Consider the following 21,720-nt stretch of genomic DNA (forward strand, 5'->3'; position numbering starts at 1 on the left):
CTCTTCCAACTGAATGAAATACCACTTTAGTCCTGAATTAAACTCCAGTTTATATTAGGTTTTATTTCTCTTCACTCTCTTTTATTCCACTAACTTACTTGCCTATTCCTGTGCCACTGTTATTTTTGATAGGCAAGTCCTCCCTTCAGTAGTCTTAGTGACCAAAGAGAAGTGTAGGGAAGAACATCCAACAGGTTGCTTAATTAGTTCATGAGAGGTGAGATGAAGAAGTAATGGAGAGGTTATCTAGGGTAAAGAGACAAAGGGCAGAGAGAAGGGAAAGGGGGACCAAAAAAGACTTCAGGTTAAAAACTGTCCATGAAAAAAATAACATGTAAAATAAAATCCTACCTACCTCTTTTTTTTTTCCTCCCACTCCATAGAGAATAATGTTGTGAATATTAGCAGTGAGATATATTACCACTGTCATGATCATGTTCAAATGAGCATCATTGTGTTACTGCCAACTGCTGTGCTTGGTAAAACCTGTGAGAAAGTGGCTGAAACCTCTTGCCTATGACGAGCATTGAAGTGAGTTTGAACTGTGAATTCAGAGATGAACGTAGCTGATAAAAATGGCCCTCTGGAAGGTGAATCTTCTTTTCTACAAAATGATCAGCCATACTAAATTATTAACAGCAGAACTAGGCATTGTTTTGGAAGGTTGAATGTCATGATAGGTCCAACTCATTATTGCACATTTGTAGTGCCCTCTTTATTTAAATAGCTAAGTGCACAAAGAGAAAATTGTTTCAGTTTGAAAAAGCTTAGATTTTCCCCTCTAGTGAAAGGATTCTTTCTGCCTCAGGAGTTTTTATTTACACCAGCTCTCCCAAGGGTCTCTCCATCTGCTCATTCTTTCTCCGGACTCGGTTAGTGTTCTGTGTTAAGAGTACAGATTTACATAATTGGCTATTCCTTATTGGAAAGGATGTATTTTAACCCATTTGGGGAAGCATACATTAAAAAAAAAAAAAAAGCCACACTGAGTTTTTTTGGGAGCCTCATTGTTTATTTCTTTACTTTTACATTCTTTCTTGTTTTCTATTTTAGGTGCTTTTTTAGTCTGTATGATTCCCCCCCCCCCTTATTTAGTTAACTTTGATTATATTCTTTATGAAACTGTTATAGACCTGTTATGCTCTTGTCAATGAGAATGTGTCATTAGAATCCTTCACCTAAGGCATAGATATTGTGTTAAAGGAGTGGTGTGGGAAAATTTAATGAAGTCGTTTCAGTAAAGGAACTAGTAGTCATTTTGTTTATGAACCTTAATCGGGGAAATGGGAGTTATTTGTAGAAATAAGATGATACAGAAAAATCCAAATGCCCACTTTCTCTTTAGGATGTTTGCCTTCCTCCTATCAGGGTGGTTTATGTATAATTATCCTTGAACAAAAGTAGATAATATAGATTATATTTCTTTATAATTCTATTTTTGAGTGTTTAAATTAGAATCATTGGCAGGATTTGCATGAACTCGAGCTCTGGATTGTTAATGTGAAAAAAAATGTTAAGAACGGTATATGGGATGAAGGTTTCAAATTATATACATTTTGTTTTTAAGTAAAGTTGCCACTTTCTCTGAAACTACATCAAAAGATGTATTTCAGATCCTCTTGTCCAGCTCTTCTGTGGGATTTTTAGATAAAGGCCTCTTAATTGGCTGTCAGCGAGTAACACCTCATTCTTTTCCAGCCATATGATGTGGAGAAATAAGACCTAAACAACACAATATAATATTATTGGAAATTGTCTTATAGAGACAAGCTTTGATTCCACATCTGTAGACCTGATAGTAAGGGAAAAGATTCCCCTCCCCTTCCTCTCATCATTTTTCTAAAGCTGGTCTCAATTCAAGATAAAAAGAAAGTTCTAAAATTTAAGATTATTTTAATATCAAGGGAGGCAGTGAAAACTGTGTTTTCACCAAAATTGTAGGATCATGTCTTCTTTTCAAATTAAGCTTAAAAAGCCAATCCCACATTTTAGTATAGAAGCTCACAAAGGGTAGGGCCAATGGTTAGTTATCCAGGGGCATTAATAATGCAGTGTTAATCAGACCTTGCTAATATTTTAATAGAAAAAGAGCATTATTGTGAGTTAAAAGGAAAAAAATGTATTTCTAAAAATCTTAAAAATAAAAAAATCAAAATTAAAAACAACCTTTTGAATTTAGATAAAAAAAATTTTGAAATGAGTAAGATATAGTGAGAAAAAGGACTATATAGTATGAACATATTTCTGAAATTAGTATCCAGTATTTTTTCTCCAAATATTTCCCATCTCTATCCTTTTGTTTTCAGTTTGATAGTTGGCCAGGATCATTGTTTTTTAGACACTTTTTCGATTGAAAATTCCAAAGGCCCAAGATTTAAGGTAAACAGGTGGTGTGGATTTGAGGAGAATCGAGCTTTCTTTGGAAAACAAAAGATTTCCTTGGTCTAAAGAAGAGAGAGACTCTGTCATCCTGGACAGAGTAGGCACTGGATCCTACTTCCTAGATAGACCCATGAAGGTCATGAAATATCAGATGGACTGGGAGACCTGAGAGAAGAGTTTGAAATCCACTGTGATGACATTCCAATATGATTCTAAATGGCCATTTCTGAACAGAAGCACCAGAATTGTCCCCATGTCTTAAAGGAAAGATTCTTTGGAAGTAGTAGAGAAGACCCAGTCTTAAAAATTTTAAAAACCAGACAGACAGAAAAGAGGGTTGCCTAAAGTACTTCGGGGATCAGAGTGAGTATTCAAGAAGAAAATAGATCAGTACATACCTGTGTAGACAGAAGTCTCCAAGAATCAGAAGAATGTTATCACACCTTCTAGAAATTAGATCCAGTGTCAAAGATGAGAGGGAGAGAGGACACAACATACTGATGGAAATGAGCTTCTGTCATCTGATATGGCAGTTCAAAACAGAAATTCAGTTGATTTATAGAAATTGAAGTTATAATATTTCACATAAGAGTGTGGATTGAGATTCATAGTCACATAGTCGCAGTAGTGGGGAAGGATGAGTATCTTATCAGTGGACTTCTTCCACTTTTTACCTTGAGCTGCAACTAGTGAAGGAAAATTCCTCTTTATCTGACAAGATTGTAATTTTCTTTGGTGGCTGTTTCTTTTTCTTCTTTTCTTTCTTTCTTTCTTTTTTTGAGAGAGAGAGAGAGAAAGAGACTGCATGTGTGAGTGGGGGGAGGGGCAGAGGAAGAGGGAGAGAGAGAATCTCAAGCAGTCTCCATACTGCATGTGGAGCCTAATGTGGGGCTTGATCTCATGACCCTGATACTATGAGCTGAGCCAAAATCAGGTGTCAGATGCTTAACCAACTGGGCCACCCATGTGCCCTTAATGGCTATTTTAAAGCATGGCCAAAATCCATGGAATGGCAAGCATTAAAAAGAGCTCCTAAGTGCTGTCTCTATGTTCTGCTGTGAGATAATCTGCAGTGGGAAGCCTGCCTACTGTGAAGTGTCAACATTTTTTCTTCTCTTTTACTTTCTTTGTTCTGTTTTCTTATATATTAAAGATGTCTTCTGTTTTATTGACTAGAAAATAGTAATATTTTAATATTTATTTTTGCTGTGATGTAGGCTGTGTAGTACTTTAAAATGTTGGCTTTAGTTTACTTCTCTAGTTAAATTTCTTTGTTTTTTTAATTTTAATTTTTTAATTGTTTTAAATTTAATTGTTTTTAATTGTTTTTTAATTGTTTTTAATTGTTTTTTTCTCATTACCTTAAATTGTTTTTTTAGTTGTTTTTTTCTCATTACCTTAAAGCTCTACTGTCATTAAAATTATCTTTTTTCTTTTTCTTTTAGAATTCTTTTTACTTTGCCTGATGTTATTAACTTCGATAGCAGTCCTTTTCTCCTTTCTGATTTTGTGTTTTGATGTATTCTTAGTTTTTATCCTTTATCTTAAATTTTGTTTTGCTATCTTATATTAATTTTCCTCCCAAAATGTTATATTGTGCTAGTGTATATGCTTTTTCTTGGCTTTAAGATTTAATCCTCTTACTCCTCTACCTCTTATATATTCTGTTGCTTTATTTTTACTTCCTTTATCTTGAGGGAATTGCGACTTATTTTCTAAATAGCAAACAAGAAGCAGCATTCAAAGCATGGTAGTGGTGGAGTGGACCCACACACTGAACAGAGAAGCCTGGAATATTAAAGTTGAATGGAGGGTGAAATCATCTGGCTAAGTGCATGCTTGCTGATATTCATGTGCCATTTTCTCAAGTTAAAATTATTGTATCCTTGGCTTGTGATTTAGGATTTTTTAAAGTAACTGGTTGTCTGTCTATCCATGAACTGGAGAAACCCTCAAACTGATTTTTGAGGAAAGTCTTGGACCTGCTCCTGGGTTGACCTTTGACTCACTTCCATTCTATAAAAGAGAGTACTATATGTTTGATGGACTTTCCAGTTCTCACAAAAGACTAGCAGTGCTAGCCTGAGAATGAAAATATACATCTTTCTTCTAGCTTCTTTCAAGAGCAATTTGAAAGTTTATGCCAAAATTTGAAATACACACAGAGCAACTCCACATTGAAGAATGAAGAATATATTCCATGGAAACAATCTAAATGCTCACTTAGGAGGACATTTTAGTTTATTTAACTATATACTACATGTATGTTAAAAAGGAATAAGTTGGTTCTCTGGGTCGAGCAGCATTAAAGATAGAAATTCTGGGGGTCTGTCTCTGCTCTTACAAATAGAAAACATTCTGGCTCAGTGTGTTAAGCATTTGACTCTTGATTTCAGTTAAGATCATGATCACAAGGTTCTAGGATTAGGGCCCACATCAAGCTTTGTCCTGGGTATGGAGCCTGCTTGGGATTCTCTCTGTCCCTTTCTCCCCAACCTGTCTTTAAGGGAGAAAAAAATGAAAGGAAGAAAGAAGTGATTCAAAATATAGCCAGGAGGGCACCTGGGTGGCTCAGTTGGTTAAGCAACTGTCTTACGCTCCGGTCAGGATCCCGGAGTCCCGGGATCGAGTCCCGCATTGGGCTCCCAGGTCCATGGGGAGTCTGCTTCTCCCTCTGACCTTCTCACCTCTCATGCTCTCTCTCACTGTCTCTCTCTCAAATAAATAAATAAAAATCTTTAAAAACAAAAACAAAAAAAACAAAATATAGCCAGGAAAAAATATGTAGGAGTCAAAAATATAGGAAAAAAAGAAAAAGGAAGAAAGCCAAATTGTTAAGAGTATGTGATGACATGGTTGCCTTAGGAAGATTTCAGTATAAGAGCTATGACCAAACAATTGGTAATAACAATTTAAAAACACTTAGAAATAGTTGTATCTGTGGAACCTAATGTTATAGAAGTTGCCCAACAGATTAATTTTTTTAAGAGAAAAAAAATGTAGATTTAGTAACAATCTAGGGAATAATGAGTACAAAAGGTCAGAATTACAAGTGTTAGTTAACATTATATATAAGCCTTTTAAATATAACTTTAAATATTAGGTAAGGATTTGGGGAAAATGATGAAAGTGGTATAATTTTTAATCCTTTTGAGTCTTTCTACAAATGCAGGCTAATAATTAGGATGTCACTTTGGAAGAAAAGAAGCACTATCTACGTAAAACTAACAGACAAGGTATTCCTAAAACCACACTTTAGAGAAGGTAAGAGCAAATCATGACATTGTATAATCTAGTGGTAGGCAGATAGAAAGAAGGAAAAACCCGTGAGTATTTAAAAATAATCAGTAGGGGGGCAGCTGGGTGGCTCAGTGGGTTAAGCCTCTGCCTTCAGCTCAGGTCATCTCAGGGTCCTGGGATCGAGCCCTGGATTGGACTCTGCTGGGCGGGGAGCTTGCTTTCCCCCTCTGTCTCTGCCTGCTTATCTGTGATCTCTCTCTCTCTCTCTCTCTGTCAAATAAATAAATAAAATCTTAAAAAAAATAATAGGTATTCACTAGAAAACACTGTAGGCCAATTTGAAAAAGGCAGCTAAAAATGGAAAAAGTTTTTATATATACCAACTTGAGGATGAGTGCAAGGAATATGGTAAGGTCTGAAAAGTCCAGAGCAGCATTATTCACTCTCAAAACAAAATACAAATCTATGGGAAACTGACAGGAATACAGTGTAAATTAGGCAGAACAGTGTCAATAGGAACAGAAAGAAGTTTACATAGAAGTGGAGGAGAGGTACAGAGTGCAGAGATTGTCAGAAAGAGGCTATAGCTTTTTTAAAAATTTTTTAAAATTAAAAAAAAATTTTTAGGGCACCTGGGTGGCTCAGTGGGTTAAGCTGCTGCCTTCGGCTCAGGTCATGATCTCAGGGTCCTGGGATCAAGTCCCACATCGGGCTCTCTGCTCAGCAAGAAGCCTGCTTCCCTCTCTCTCTCTCTCTGCCTGCCTCTCCGTCTACTTGTGATCTCTCTCTGTCAAATAAATAAATAAATAAAAATCATAAAAAAATTTTTTTTTAAGATCTTATTTATTTATTTGACAGAGAAACAGCTAGAGAGAGAATACTAGCACAAGGAGTAGGTGAGGGAGAATTGAACTTCCGGTGAACAAGGAGTCTGATGTGGGGCTCAATCCCAGGACTCTGGGACAATGACCTGAGCTGAAGGCAGATGCTTAACAACTGACCCACCCAGGCACCCCGAGGCTATAGCTTTATTAAAACTACAAAGTGGAGGGGCACCTAGGTGGCTCAGTCAGTTGAGTGTCTGCCTTCTGCTCAGGTCATGACCCCAGAGTCCTGGGATTGAGCCCCAGCATCGGTTCCCTGTTTGATGGGAAGCCTGCTTCTCCCTCTCCTCCCTGCTTGTGCTGTCTCCCATTATCTCTGTTTCTCTCAAATAAATAAATATTAAAGAAAAAAAACAACAACAAAGCAGAATTGTTTATAAGCAATGCTAGAAAAGGTCTTACAACCCATCCTTCCCTCCTGTAAGTTAAGGAAAATTAAATGGGTTTCCATGGCAAGTAATCATGAGGAAAAAAAGAATGCAAGAATAAGGAGCATAATAATGTTCCCACAGAAAACTGAAGCCAAGAAGACAAAGACATGCCCGTAAAACAAAAAGTATAACCTGATGATGTAACATTTCAAAAGGACCTAAAAATTAAGAAAGTTATAGGTGATATGGAAAAATAGCATAAATGAGACTAAAGCAAGAATTGATATAGAAAAAAATCATTTCAGAAACAAGTCTAGAATAAACATGAAAGTGAATAGATACCACCAAAAACACCTGAAAGTAAATATTATGCAAGAAGAAAGAATGAAGAATGAGAAAGTAGTTCAAAAAAAGTACAAAATGAGGATAGGCAAAGAAGGTCCAATATGCATATAATTAGGGAACCTTGAATAAGAAAACTAGGCCATTGGAAAAGAACACAGTAAAAACTGTAACTCAAAATGTTTCTGAAATTAAAAAGGAGACAACTATACATTGAAAGAACTCAACATTTATCTGTTGAAATTTGTCATAAAATTATGTCACTTAAAATATGCATAGAACTGCAAAGTCATAGTACAGTAAAATTACTGGTCTTTAAAGAAACAGAAAAATAAACTGAGCACTGAGAAAAAAGATATTTATCAAAAAATTTTTATTTTTTTATTATTTTATATTTATTATATTTATTATATATTTATTTATAATATAATATATTTTACTATTTATATGTTATATATAATTTACATAATTATATATTATTTATATTTATTATATATTTATTATATTTATATATTTATTATATTTATTATTTTATATTTATCAAGATATTTATCAAAAAAAGAAAATTTGATGTCATCAAATTTCTTGGTAGTAATGGTTTATGCTAAAAGTTAATTGTATTTATTCAGTTTAAAAAAAAATGTGAGCCATTTATTTTATAACCAGCTAAAATGACTTCCTGATAGAACAGTTGCACACAAACTGTTACCAACATGCAGTAATTCAAGGAATATTTTTTTCTGAGGAATTTACCAAAGAATGAGCTTAAGGCAATGATAAAAAAACAAAAGAAAATTGAAATAAGTACGGGTAATGAATATTAAACATATATTTGCACATAAAACTAAAACCAAATAGTAGTTATATAAGAAAATGTATAGTGCTTAATAGCTGCGGTAAGGGAGGATAAGAAAAACATGAAAAGTTTAAAAAGCTTACTGATCATTTCATAGTTATTATTGAGATACACTAATATTGTTTTAAGCTAGATGTTCAAGGAGATGCAGGGAAAAGAAAAAAGGTTGTTTTATAATATTATTCTATTTTCAAATAGAAAATAACAAAAAAATGGAAAGGTACTAAGTCTTTTATATAACATAAAAGAGTATGGCAGAGTTGAAGCCAAAATACAGATCATATAAAAAACTAAAAGGGGTTAATTGACCTATTAAAATTTTTTCGGACTGGTGAACAAAGCAACACCCCAAACTTCATTAATATATAAGATATGCCCAAAGGAGAGAGATTCAGAATGGCTGAAAATAAAATTATTGTCAAGGAAATATCAAGTGAATATATTAGCGATATTGATATCTTACAAGGTAAAATTTAAACTGAAAAATAATAAAAGACAAAGTTTTTTCTTACACCACACACAAAAATAAATTCAAAATGGGTAAGAGACCTATATGAGACAGGAATCCATCAAAATCCTAGAGAAGAACATGTGCAGCAACCTCTTTGACATTGGCTGTAGTACCTTCTTACTAGACACTTTGACAGAGGCAAGGGAAACAAAAGCAAAATAAATATTGGGACTTCATCAGGATTAAAAAAACAACTGCCCAGGGAAGGAAACAATCAACAAATCTAACAGACAACCTTTGGAATGGGAGAAGATATTTGCAAATGATATATCCGATAAAGGGTTAGTATCCAAAATACATAAAGAATTTATCAAACTCAACTCCTAACAAAAACAAATATTCCAGTTAAAAACTATGTAGAAGACATGAATAGACAGTTTCAAAGAGGACACATAGATGGCCAACAGACTCATGCGGAATGGTCAACATCACTCATCATCATGGAAATACAAATCAAAACTGCGATGAGATACCACATCACACCTGTCAGAATGGCTAAAATCAACAATAGGAAACAACAGGTATGGCCGAGAGTGCTGAGAAAGGGGAACCCTCTTACACTGTTGGTGGGAATGAAAACTGGTGCAGCCACTCTGAAAAACAGTATGGAGATTCCTCAAACAGTTAAAAATAGAAGTACCCTATGACCCAGCAATTGCACTAGTAGGTATTTATCACAACGATACCAAAAATACTGATTCAAGGGAATGCGTGTACCCTGATGTTTATAGGGGCATTCTCAACAATAGCCAAGCTATGTGAAGAGCCCAAATATTCACAACTTAGGAATGGGTAAAGAAGAGGTGGTATAAATATATACAATGGAATAGTACCCATCCATCAGAAAGAATGAAATCTTGCCATTTGTAATGATGGCAGGATGGAGCTAAAGTGTATTTTGCTAAGCAAAATAAATCAGTTAGAGAAAGACAAATACCATATGATCTCACTCATCTGTGGAATTTAAGAAAAAAACAGATGAACATAGGGGGAGAAGAGAGGAAAACTGGCAAATAGGCTCTCAGCTATAGGGAACAAACTGAGCGTTACTGGAGGGGAGGTCAGTGCAGGGGAGAGGTTAAATGGGTGATGGAGATTAAGGAGGGCACCTGTGATGAGCACTGGGTGTTAATATGTAAATGATGAATCCCTAGGTTCTGCACCTGAAACATATTGCACTGTTTGTTAACTAACGAATTTAAATAAAAACTTGAAAAAAAAAGTTGCTGTATAAAAATAAATATAAAAGTAAATAAAGAAGAAAAACAATAAGGCATTAAGATACTTTGTAAAACTAAAGGCTAAAATTCACAATGAAAATGAATTATCTATATTTGCATAATACAGAAGCATCTTTTATACTGTAAGAGATTGAATGGGAGATAGACAAAAGTTTAATAATATATCAGAAAATCTGAATACACATTTAAAATCCAAAACAGATGAACTAGATAAAAACTGAAGATGATTTAGAATGAGGCCAGCAAATATTTTCTGTAAGGGGCCAGATAGTGAATATTTTAGAATTTGTGGAACTTATGTCCCTGTTGCCAGTACTCAGCTCTGACATAGTGAGAATAGTGCAAAAACAGCCAGAGATTTTACATAAATGAATAGGTATAGCTATTTTTCAATAAAACTTTATTCACACAAACAGGCTGGGCCATACTAGTTTGCTATAGAAAAATCATAAATTCCAAGTATTAGATATAGCAAGGAGCATTTTCTTATTTTCTTTCCCTAATGCAATTACACTAAAATTAATAATAAAAAAACCCACACACGCACACACACAAAAAAAAAAAAACCAAAAAAAAAAAACCCAAACCCACGAAACATTCTTTTATTTTTTTTTAAAGATTTATTTATTTATTTATTTGACAGAGAGAGATCACAAGTAGACGGAGAGGCAGGCAGAGAGAGAGAGAGAGAGAGGGAAGCAGGCTCCCTGCTGAGCAGAGAGCCCCATGCAGGACTCGATCCCAGGACCCTGAGATCATGACCTGAGCCGAAGGCAGCCGCTTAACCCACTGAGCCACCCAGGCGCCCCCAGGAAACATTCTAACACGTTGAAACTTCTGCCATTAAATCCTATATCCCTAAGACTAAAAAATGGAAGATAGAGAATTTAAAAATCCAATCTGAATAGTTAAAAATTAAAACACAAACCCAAATAAGCAGAAGACATTAATTAAAAGCTTAGCACTTTAGCAAAGAAAAATACCATAAAACCAAAAGGTATGTTTTTGAAAAAAATTTATGTCATTGGCTAACTCAATCAAGAAAAAAGGAGATAAAGTATACATGTACACAGTTAGGAAGCACAAAAGATAAATAAGCCTGAAAAGAGAAAAATTTTAAATATTTTAAGAGACTACACAACTCTGTGGAAATACTTTGAATGCCTAAACTAAGTGGATTAATTTTTAGGATAAATGGAAAATACCAGAATTGACTCAAGGAGAGTCTACACAGACAAATTAACTTAAAAATACAGAAAAAGTGGCTAAGTCCACCCCCACAGAAGACACCATTTTCCAGTGGTTTCATGTGAGAATTCAACAAAGACTTTTATGGTAACATGACTATACTGCTACTTAGTCATTTGAGTTTTTGCTCTAAAAAGGAAGAACAAATTCAAGTTTATTTTTATGAGGTAGATAACATGTTTTAAAAACTAATACAGGATTATACCAGAGCAGAAACAACAGATTAATCTTACTTATGAATATTGATGCAGAGGTCTCAACTAAATTGATATTATTATATTAATACTTGTCATTATGTTACCAGATCTTTTCATTATGTTGCCTTAGTGGAGTCCACATGTCTTAACCGCTTGAATTATTACAGTAACCTTCTGTCTGATTTTCCTGACTTGTTTCTTCTTATCAAGTGTTTTTAGACTCCATTGGTGAATTAAAATAGAAATACGAACAAGTAGGGTTGTGCAAATATGGTTTAATGTAGAAAAAACCTTAAAACTATCCTACTAATAGAACTACATTGCAAGATCATGTGATCATTTCCATAGATGCAGAAGAGGCCTAGGGAAAAATCCCACTATTGATATTCATAACACTCAATAAAAAGGAATTGATGGATACTTCCTAATAAGAATAAAATGTATCTATAACATAATCTTATCATATGATCGGGTAATTCTATTCTACAGGAACATAGGCCCCAAAATGTCTACAATAGTGTTGTTTACAATAGCAAAAAACTGGAAATAAGACAGTCGTCAAGAGGTACTGAAATATTTTCATTCATCAGACTGTTGTACTTAGTATGAATTAACTAGCACTAAAAGATTGGCTGTGTACTAATCTGCTAATGTCTATCTCTGTAACTTTGGCAGAGCTATTTAATTTACCTGGGCTTTCAGTGTTCCTGTCTGTGAAATGGTGATAACAGTATCTACCCTGCAGTGTGGCACTCAGAATTAGAGTTATGATACGTGTGAAGCCCTTTACACAGTGTGAAACTTGGCAGGCATTCCGATGATGATTATCTCAGAGGTGCACTAATGCCACCAAGTTTACTTAACTGGGTTATAGCAAGGGAAATCAGTAGAGCTTTATTAATAAGGCAGAAGTTACCAGCTCCTTTTCATTGTGTTGCCTTAGTTGAGTTCACCACTCTTACTACTTGAATTACTACAGTAACTTCCTGTCTGATCTTCCTGACTGTACTGTTTCTTCTTATCAACAGTTCTTCACTGGGAGCCACATCCCGTCAGAGCATTGTGAAATCCACTTAGTAGGCCAAGGCCAGAAGTTTAAACCTTGAATCAGAATAGAGAACATCAGCGCATCACAGGCTGTCCAACTCTGTTTTGTGAAGCTATTATTCAGCTGTTTTTCTGTGTTTAAGTGTACTAGGTTGTTACATAAGAGCATTTACTTTGGGTGATGAAGTTTGATAAATCTCTGCATGTGATCCATTCTGTACAAGTCAGCTGGAGTGATCTACTGCGATGCAGATCTGCTTATGTCACTTTCTTATTTATTTATAAATGGCTGTCAATAAATTGTATGAAAATGTTTATGTTCCTTACCTGCAAGGCCCTTTGAGATCTTAAACTATTTTTCAAGCCGTGTCTCCTGTCCATGGTCTCTATATTTCCCCAGTCAGGACCCCAATGATATGTTTGTAGATAACTGAACAATTTATACTGTTGGCATTCACGTCTTTGCGCAAACAGTCCCTTCCCCTGGTTGCCCCTTTCCTCCTTCTGTGACGAATGTTTTCGGTTCTTGGTTTAAAATTCAGCTTATGCCACTTCTTTCAGGAAACTTTTCCTGATTATCTGTCCCTCCTGGGCTCTTCAAGCACTGTACCATTGACTTTATAATGGTACTGGTTAAAAAGTATGAAAATCTTAGTTTATTAGTCTTTCTTGCCCACTAGAGCATAAATTTCTTGTAGGGGTGCCTGGGTGGCTCAGTGGGTTGAGCCACTGCCTTTGGCTTAGGTCATGATCTCAGGGTCCTGGGATCGGGCCCTGCGTCGGGCTCTCTGCTCAGCGGGGAGCCTGCTTCTCCCTCTCTCTCTGCCTGCCTCTCTGCCTACTTGTGATCTCTGTCAACTGAATAAATAAAATCTTAAAAAAAAAAAAAAGAAAACAGGGACTGTGTTTGGGTGCCCTAAGAATCCTCAAATAACAGCAGAGAAACTGGTATCTTCCAGGTCCTCAGTATATTTGTTGATTGACTGACTGTGCTTCCTTGGGTTGCAAATGAGAGAGAGATCCTGGTATACATGATGAAAATATTAGGAATAACTTCTTTTTTAAGTTCAAAATTTGGCCTTTATTATATTTTATTATAAGGCAAAGGAAAAAAAAGGAGGACCATTTGGAGTCTCTGATAGAAAAGCAGATCTAAATGTGGTTACCCTTTCATATATAATGGTCTTTTGTCTATTAATTTTAACTAGAGTACTAGTTATGAAACTAGGGCTTTAGTGCCTTTGATATATATATGTGATATATATAATATGTTATATATGTCATATATATATGTATATATATATATGACAGTTTCCTCATGTCTGAAAGCAGCTAGTTAAACAAAGTTTATCTGCAGAGCTGCTCTGGTGGCAGCTATCCCAGTAAACACATCCCTTGCATTATATGGTATTAAGTCTTTTGAGCCAAAAGATATGTCAAACCATTAGTTATCAAAGAAGAAGTAACACGTGGGTAGTGAAAATTCCTTTAGATAGATCCCATGTGGATCTGATATAAATAAAATATATCGTTACTCTTCAAAGATGCGTTTTCTGGGTTTTAGACAATTTTTATTTTACATTTTCCCTCTCATTTCCTGTCTTTTGATCATTTCTAGATGGCTAACAGCTTTGTAAGAGCAGGAATATGGGGAGATTAGAGGAAAATCAAAATGCAGTGCTGAGTTCCTGATATTCACAAGAACGCCATTTAAGAATCTGTTTGCCACTCATTATGTGTCAGGTGCTATAGTAGGGGCTCTGATGTGTGTTATGCATGACCCCATTAAATCCTCACACCTACCCTATGAACCTTAGATGAGGAAATTAAAGTTAGGCAAGGCAAAGTAAGCTGTCACAGTTACATAATTACAGTTGGTTTGTTCTTCTTTATATTTCAAAGTGGCAAAAATAAGATCAGAGAGAAAATAGAAATGAGGGCCTAAACTAAGAATTTAAGTTTGCCCTTATATTTGCTTTCTTCAAAACAAACCTCCTTCCTAACCATGAATTATAGAGAGTATACTAGACAATGGATAGGTATACTGTACTTCATAGAGTTTTTGCTTATTGAATGCATTTTGCTGTACCATTGAGAAATTAATAAAAATCAAAGAAATTCATTCATTCATTCATTCATTCATTCATATTTCAGATTCTAGAGACATATGCAAAAGCAGAAAACATTAGAATCAGTCAATTAAGGATCTAGACAGGTAAATAAGTGTCACAGCATTGTAACGAGGGGTATAATTGATAGAAACATGCAACAATAAGAGAAAAATAGAATGACCATTAAAGGACTTAACTCTTCCTGGAGAAATCAAGGAACTTTCTGAAGAGTTTTTGAAGTGAGTACTGAAGGATGAGTAGGGGAGTAACCAAAGGATCAGAGAACACTAAGGCTTCCTGGACATTTCCTATCCTCCAGGCTTTAAAGTCTGCTGAGATGACAATGACAGGTGAACCTGGCTGATGGAGATTTGATGGGAATCTTATGCTGGGGAATGAAGGAAGGACTGGGAATAAAGGAGTTGACAACTATTCTGAAGTACTAGGTGCCTTATCACTTTTATTTTTTCAGATTCTGTTTCTTTCTATGTTGAATAAGGCATAGTCATAACAATGCCATTTTCCTGAACATTGGGAATTCATTACCAGGTAATGGAGTAAGGATTATCCTTCTGTCTTTCATCCCTCCTCAACTGCTTCTCTACTCTTGACAGTAGTGTTACTTAGAAAAGCCAAAGGAATGTCATTAATTAAACCATTGAACTTCTTGGACATGCCAATTTTAGGGAAAGCCACAAACAATCTTTCAGCTTTTTTTTTTCCACATGTGAAATAATGGGAAAGAGTAAAATCAAGACTAGAATGTGTTTTGCTTTTCCAGATCTGCCTGGTGCAAGTGCTAAAGGAACTGCAGATGGAAGCTCATAGATGGAAGCCTGCTAATCATACAGCTGTTTTTTTGTTGGTATGAGAAACCAGTTGTGGGTGGGAGCAACAGAAGAAGAGACAATATTAGAATGCAATGGCATTTTAATTATACTTACCATAATTTTAATGTTCTGTTCTGTGGTGAATTGTTTGGGGAGTTGTCTTGAAATTAGAATCCAGTCCCGCAAACTTGAATCAATTAAAGTAGTACTGTTTGGAAATATACAGAGAAGCGAGTTTGCAAAAGATTTTCCAGTAATCTTGCTTTGTAATGTTTGGACTTCCTCTGATGACTCTTGGGTTGAGAGGAGAGGGAAGGGAGAAGGCCCAGAGTTAAAGTGCCATATTTCTTCTCCCCAGGGACTTCCACTGGAGAATATTCTTAACTCCTTGAACTGCTTAAACTGTCTCTGAATACTCTGACCGGAAGTCACCCTGCTAGCTGTGAACCCAGCTTTCCTGAAAGAGGTAATGTGACTGTAAGCTTGTGCCGCCATCCCAATTTTCCAGGAATGGAGACTTGAGAGCCAATTAAGGAGGCTACTAACTGAGGGTTGTACCAAATTTCATTTCTCGAGTTGCTATGAGCCTTCTGTGTTCCAAGCACAGGATGAGTGAAAGAGACACTGTTCTTAACCCTCTTGGAGCTCATTGTCTAGTAGGAAAAACATGTATAAACCAGTGTATTAATTATTTATTGATGGAGGAAATAGATGCAAAGTAACAAGTGGTAAGAGAACATAGAAGAGTGGAATAAGAAATAGATGAAGGGGGGCGCCTGGGTGGCTCAGTGGGTTAAGCCGCTGCCTTCGGCTCAGGTCATGATCCCAGGTCCTGGGTTCGAGCCCCACATCGGGCTTTCTGCTCAGCAGGGAGCCTGCTTCCTCCTCTCTCTCTGCCTGCCTCTCTGCCTACTTGTGATTTCTCTCTGTCAAATAAATAAATAAAATCTTTAAAAAAAAAAAAAAAAAAAGAAATAGATGAAGGGGCAGCAAAGGCTCTTCTGGGTGACTGGAGGCTTGTATACTGAACAGAGTTCTATGGGTTAAGAAGGAAGGGTGAAGAACTTCCTGTAGAGGGAAAAGCATATGTGAAGCCTCTGAGGCTTAAAGGGGAGTGACTTGTTTGAGGAACTAAGAGAAGACCAGTGTGCCTAGAATATAGAAACCTAGGAAAGGAGGCGGGGATATGGGGAGGGGTTGGTCTGAAGAGAGCTTGGGAAGCCATACTAATGATATTTCACTTGCTTCTAAGAGCAGTGGGAGAACCAAAGTCTTTAAAGAGGCTATGGACATGCTCCTATGTGAGCATTCTGCAAAGGTCTGTTTGGCAATTGTGTGCATGTTGATTTGGAAGGTGACAAGTCTGGAAGCAGAGGTGATGATACAGAGAATATCATAGAGCCAAGAGAGATTTAGGAACCACACAAACAAGTTCTGGTGACCAACTGGATGTGAATTATGAAGGAGGAAGGGATAGTAAGGATAGCCTCAAGTTATCTCAGTGAACACATGGGTATTTGGTTGTGTCATTTGCTGACATTAAGACCCAAGGGAATGACCAGCCTTGGTGAGAGGGTATGAGGCAGGAAAACAGTTCAAGTTTGAACAGTTGAACTTGGAATGACCTCTAAGGGACACCCACGTGAAGCAGCAAAATAAAAATGAAAAAGTGGAGGTACTGAATGACATGAACCTGAATTTGTAATCCCTCCTCTGTCACTTACTGTCCTAGAGACCTTGGGCATGTTTTAAGATCTTCTTATGCATCACTTTCTTCATCTATAAAATGAAGATAATAGTAACTCTATCTCCATCAAGTTGATGTGAAGATTAAGTGAGAATACGCATGATAGTAACAGTAGATACTTGGGAGTGTGGGTATGAAATGAGGTAGCGTAGGAAGGGAAGCTGTAGGTGGGCTGAGAAAACTCATCATTTTTATCATTTAAAGTTCTATAAGAATATATATGTTATATGTATGCCTAGAAACAAAGGAAATAGTTAAATCTGAAAATGTATCAAAGTCTAAATTAAAAATGTGAATGTGTAGCACTTGGTATAATATTTGGTGAACAGTCCATGAATGTTAGGTATCTGTAGACATAGGGACATAGAGGTCAGAGAGAGGTCTCGTCTAGAGGTATACCTTTAGTAGCCTTGGCTGTTCTGACAGTAATGGGAGCCATGGGGAGTTGAGGAATTCATCTAGAGAGAGAATGTTGAGTAAAAGAGGGCCAAGGGTTGAACTCTGAGGAATGCCAACTGCTGAAGATCAAGTAGAGGAGAATGAGTTAGCAAAGGAACCTTAGAATGGGGCAGCCAATAAAGCAGGAAGAAAACTCTGCCCATGTGGGCAAGGTGTGGTTACATTTGGAAGAACACACAAGTAATACGGCATGTTGTTGCAAGCTATAATGTGGAGAACTACAAAGTGTGCTTTGGGCAAATTTACTGGAGACTTGAGCAAGCTCTTTGGATAATCAGGCAAAATCTTTATTGGGAAACTGTTTCTTTATTTTAAATCAAATCTTGGTTTTTTGAAACAGAGCCAGTCAATAGGACATTTTGAAGTTGAATCCATTACTTCTTATGAGATTCTCTGTTTCCAGGGAGGTGCTACTTAAAACTTAATTTATATAAAATGAAAACATATCACTGATGTAAGAGAAGAAAACAAAGATATCACTGATGTCAGAGAAGAAAACAAAAGAGATTTCATTCTCTTCACTCAGAGTTCTTGCCAATGTATAATCTTTAACTTTTTTCAAGAAAAATTATTTTATTTTCTTGTATTATAATTCCATAGACACCCATCCCTCCTCCCAATTTTATTTTTTTTTTTTGTAAAAACCAACACTTTTTATTTTGGATTTGGAGAAAATGATGATTGTCTGACCTCATGAAAAAGAGATGAGTCTTGGGGAACGTGGGTGGCTCAATTGGTTCAGTGTCCAACTCGATTTTGGCTCAGGTCATGATCTCAGAGTCATGAGTTTGAGCCCATGTTGGGCTCTACACTCAGCAGAGAGTCAGCTTGAGATTCTTTCCTTCTCCCTCTGTGTGTCTCCCGACTCATGTGCTCTCTCTCTAAAATAAATAAATAAAATCTTAAAAAAAGAGATAGATAAGTCTTTTTTTATACTCCATATGTATGAAAACTGCTTCATTTCAGGTAAGTGGAAAACTTCCAAAGGGAGAGATGGATTTAATTGTATGCTCTGTTTTTCACTTGCATAGTATTTTACTTTAAGGCCCTGAAAAATGGTAGTTTTATTTGGAAAATAAAGTCATTAGCCATAAGCACACCATGGAGAGAGTGGGAAATGGGTCATGATGAATTTGTAGTTTCAGATGGCGTTCTGAAAGGTTAGGATCCTAGCTCTTCGTTGTGCTCGGATTCTGTGCCAAGGCAGGTGAGAAAGAGGAAGGTGCTTTAATCACCCTCCCCGCCAACACACACACACTTTGCATCAGTTCTGCACATTCCGGGTGAGGGCACTGAGGTCAGTGGACTGTGTTTGACACCTTTAACTTCCTCCTAGCCCAATTCTGAATCTGAAGCAGGTCATTTACTTCTATAACATTACTTTTCTAATCTGTGAATAGGAGATAATAGTCCTGCCACCCTCCGAAGGCTTTAGGAGGAGTGGATAGGTTAATGTAAGGAAAGCTCTTGGCATACAGGAAAACTGTTATCTATTGCATGGCCAGTACTCTTTTTTTATTATCATTATTTTTTTTTATAAACGTATCATGTATTATTAGCCCCAGGGGTACAGATCTGTGAATCGCCAGGTTTACACACTTCACAGCACTCAACATAGCACATAGCATGGCCAGTACTCTTAAACATGAAAATTCCCTCTGTAGAATTATTGATCTGTTCATCTTTATCTGTCCCAAGTTCATTTAGGAAATGTGTTGTTTTCCTTCCTCGCCTTCTCCCAAACAGAGTTCTATGGGTTAAGAAGGAAGGGTGAAGAACTTCCTGTAGAGGGAAGAGCATATGTGAAGCCTCTGAGGCTTAAAGGAGTGACTTGTTTGAGGAACTAAGAGAAGACCAGTGTGCCTAGAATATAGAGACCTAAAGATTGTCTTTATAAAGGTTATGGACATGACTCTCAATCAGCAAACTCACTTATGCAAAAGGAATTTTTTATTTTTTTCAAACTCAATCTGATTTTTATTTTGAGACCTTATTCTGCCAGGGATGGTAGAAATAACATCCATCAATTTGAAGATCTCTCTTCCCCCTCTACCCACTTCTTTCCCTGGGATTTTATGTAAATGTAGGACTCATACAAGATGCCCAAGTTTATTCTGAAGGGGCATTCAGAAGGGGCATTCCTTCTGAAGTGGTTGTATTGTCTGTGCTCTGGCTTGGCCCTGATTCTCCATCATCATTACTCCCACTGGGAGGTCATGGTTCTGTACTTGGTCTTGTCTTGCATGGTGTCTCCCCTGATTGCATGTGTACCAGCCTGTGGGACTCCTTCCCTAGAGTGGGGAAGCTATGCTTTCTTCCTGGCTTTTACCAGTTGTTTGGTCTATACCCTAAACCACTAAGTTCTCTTGCAGATGATTTTTGCTTTTCCACCTGTCAGATCCATTGTTTATATCCCTGAATGCCTAGCCAGTTACCTGCTTGATGAAGGATAAAGGAAGGGGAACCACAGGAGAGGGAGGGACCAAAACCCAGTATCTCAAATGTACCACCCTGCCCCTTCAGTTACAGACATATTATGGAAGTTAATGCTTTCAGTCATGGAGCACACTGAGGTAAAAAATAGCATTTGAAATGTCATGCAGAATTTATTGTGTATACCCAACTCAGCAGAAAGACATTATAAAAGTTCAAGTTTTGTTTTTCTGAGAATGGACTGTGATTGTATACACTGACCTAATTAATTTAAAAATCTCCCATAAGTAATACAAGAGGGCTCATTACACAGGTTAGTGAGGGGAATCTTGATGTCAAAATCATTATACCTATAACAATAAGGTAGACAAAGTCTGAAACATTATGTATGCTTTGAAAAAACACTGTTCTCTCTAGTGTTTATGCTTTGACTGAAGGAGCCCTGATTCTATGCTTTGGGGCATTATAAGCATTTTTCTTGATTTCTTCCGGACCCAATAATTCTGCCTAATTTAGCAAGAGGAAAAGAAATGTTTACCTTCACCCCCTGTGGTCCATTCATAAATGTGGCTTTCTATTGCCCTTGGTTACACAGTGCATTAACAGTAATAAGGAGGAAAATAATGCAAAATTTTGTTTTCAGAGGGACAAAGGAGTTGGGAATCATTATTTACCTTCTAGACTGGAGCAGACCTTGGTGGCCATCTGGTGCACCATGTTTTTGGGTAATTAACATGCATCCACACTTCTATTTCGTTTCTTTTCTGAAGTAAATCTGAAAATGTGTGGTAACAGACTGTCTGTAACACAAAGAAGCCAATGTTAAAAAATGATTATACTCATCTCCTTTCAAAAAACAATGGGGAAAAAAAAAAGCCCAAACTTTGTTTTGCCACCAAAGGCAGAAGCTACCCTGAGAAGCTGCCAGGGGCTCTGGGTCCAGACGGAATTGCTTGTTCTCTTCAGTCAGCACATTTGGTGAGCAGTGCTGTAGGCCCAGTATTCCCCCATCCTTTCCATCAGGCTTGTCATCCAGAGCCTTGAGGGGAACATTTACATGATCAAATGTTCACGGCCACAATGGTGCAGCCCCTTTCAGGGACTGGATTTTGAATCTGGTATTAGTTCTCACTGGTTCACAGCTTGAGTTTGTTTTTCCAAATGACTTTATCATAACTATAAATTCAAGTGAGTCAATGTATTGGATGGTGGCTCAGTGTGTCTGTGTGTTGGCAATATATACTCAATTTAATCTGTAGGAGAAAAAATTTGTTCTTGCTGGCATAAAGCCTTCCAGGAGAATTCAGCGAACAGGTCACATACACAAGTCTAAAAGACTCTTTCTGGAAGATTTTACTTTATAATTTCAGTGCAATCACTTCATCCACAAAGGATCTAGCTGTATTTCAAGTCAACCTGAATGAATAGATGAAAAAACTCAGATTGTCATGGTGAACATAAATGCAAACATTTATTATATAAATAAAAATCTTCAGCTGAAGAAAAGTGCTTAAGGTATGAAGGTGAGAATTAAATAAAACTTCATTGTAGAACATGAATCTCACAACAGGAACCTTTAAAACAAAACTGATTGCTTTTAACACAAATTGATGTTTAATATTTACTTTTAAAAAATATAGAAAGCTTAGCCTGTTCGTGCTGAAAACAAACTGTATTCTGTTTTAAGAACAATTCTAATTTTAGATTTTTATCTTGAGTTATATACACTAAATATTCTAAAGGCATTATTACATTCCCCTTTTACAGATGAGAAAACTGAGGTTTAGAAACATCAAATTACTTGTGCACATTTACTTATTC

At 36.4% G+C, this 21,720-nt stretch overlaps 1 long non-coding RNA gene across 1 annotated transcript in view; it reads left to right on the forward strand.

The window, feature by feature from the left end:
• LOC125100985 (uncharacterized) overlaps nt 1–15,910 on the forward strand; it is a 67,624-nt gene extending 51,714 nt beyond the window's left edge. Inside the window, exons 2-3 of the long non-coding RNA XR_007127725.1 lie at nt 15,212–15,295; nt 15,619–15,910. This is a non-coding gene — a long non-coding RNA (uncharacterized LOC125100985). The remainder of the gene's footprint in view (nt 1–15,211; nt 15,296–15,618) is intronic.
• The last annotated feature ends 5,810 nt before the right edge of the window (nt 15,911–21,720 follow it).

Source organism: Lutra lutra, chromosome 5 (genome assembly GCF_902655055.1).
Source record: "Lutra lutra chromosome 5, mLutLut1.2, whole genome shotgun sequence".
NCBI lineage: Eukaryota > Metazoa > Chordata > Mammalia > Carnivora > Mustelidae > Lutra > Lutra lutra.